Genomic DNA, 1,902 nt, shown 5'->3' with positions numbered 1-1,902 from the left:
GGACTTAGTGATGATGAAGATACAGTCATTGCTAAAGTTCCTGTAGTTTATTGTTAAACCTTTCCTTTTAAGCCTCCCAACCGTGGTCGAAAGGCACAGGGGAGATCCGCGTTCTCCAAGGCCGGAGGCTGCTACTCCTCCGGGGTAACACCCGCTCGGCAGAGTTGATACCGCCCGCGTAAAAGAACCAGGCCGTGTCGTTGTTTCAAGGCTGCACTTTATTCCTCTCTGACACACTTTAACTCGCCTAGCTATCTCCCAGTCGCCGTGTAGGACTTTCCCTCGTCTCCGCGTCTCTCTCTCTTCCACACACCTGCGCGCGCCCATCTACGTCACTCTCCGCGCCACACACATTTACGCACTGAGCTGCCCTACCTTAGACACATCTCACAACACTATCATACACAGCTGGAGCAGATCATCTTATTATTCACTGTTAAATATGGGCTAGAAACAGCGATGCCACGTGGTTAGCTTTTAGCCCGCTAGCTAGCCGGTGTTATAGTTTGAGTGGTGACTGTGTTTAACTGGTGACTGAATTCCGTTAGCGTGGTTTGATAGACTCTAATGATAAAACCAGCTGTGTAGTTTACACAGAGGTGGAGATTGTGCTCGTGTCTCCTTTAGATGGTGAGATATTGATGAGATAAATTCCAATCAGTCCTTATAACTGTGTCCACCGCAGTGAAGTTGGTTTCACGTTGGCTATTCTCCTCCCAACACCAATAGCGAGCGGTATGGTGAGTGGATAGTGCCACTGCTAACCCTAACCTATGGTGAGTGGATAGTGCCACTGCTAACCCTAACTTATGGTGAGTGGATAGTGCCACTGCTAACCCTAACCTATGGTGAGTGGATAGTGCCACTGCTAACCCTAACCTATGGTGTGTGGATAGTGCCACTGCTAACCCTAATCTATGGTGAGTGAATAGTGCCACTGCTAACCCTAATCTATGGTGAGTGAATAGTGCCACTGCTAACCCTAACCTATGGTGAGTGAATAGTGCCACTGCTAACCCTAACCTATGGTGAGTGGATAGTGCCACTGCTAACCCTAATCTATGGTGAGTGGATAGTGCCTCTGCTAACCCTAACCTATGGTGAGTGAATAGTGCCACTGCTAACCCTAACCTGTGGTGAGTGGATAGTGCCACCGCTAACCCTAACCTGTGGATAGTGCCACCGCTTACCCTAACCTATGGTGAGTGGATAGTGCCACCGCTGACCCTAACCTATGGTGAGTGGATAGTGCCACCGCTGACCCTAACCTATGGTGAGTGGATAGTGCCACCGCTGACCCTGACCTATGGTGAGTGGATAGTGCCACCGCTGACCCTAACCTATGGTGATTGGATAGTGCCACCGCTGACCCTACCCTATAATGAGTGGATAGTGCCACCGCTGACCCTAACCTATGGTGAGTGAATAATGCCACCGCTGACCCTAACCTATGGTGATTGAATAGTGCCACCGCTGACCCTAACCTATGGTGATTGAATAGTGCCACCGCTGACCCTAACCTATGGTGATTGAATAGTGCCACCGCTGACCCTAACCTATGGTGATTGAATAGTGCCACCGCTGACCCTAACCTATGGTGAGTGAATAGTGCCACCGCTGACCCTAACCTATGGTGAGTGAATAGTGCCACCGCTGACCCTAACCTATGGTGAGTGGATAGTGCCACCGCTTACCCTAACTTATGGTGAGTGGATAGTGCCACTGCTAACCCTAACCTATGGTGAGTGGATAGTGCCACTGCTAACCCTAACCTATGGTGAGTGGATAGTGCCACTGCTAACCCTAACCTATGGTGAGTGGATAGTGCCACTGCTAACCCTGACCTACTGCAGGAGTCTGTCGTATGAAATCAACATCTGAACTGGATGATGTTACGCTTTT

This window comes from Gouania willdenowi, unplaced genomic scaffold (assembly GCF_900634775.1).
Source record: "Gouania willdenowi unplaced genomic scaffold, fGouWil2.1 scaffold_290_arrow_ctg1, whole genome shotgun sequence".
Lineage (NCBI taxonomy): Eukaryota > Metazoa > Chordata > Actinopteri > Blenniiformes > Gobiesocidae > Gouania > Gouania willdenowi.
Note: the sequence above shows the minus strand (reverse complement) of the source record.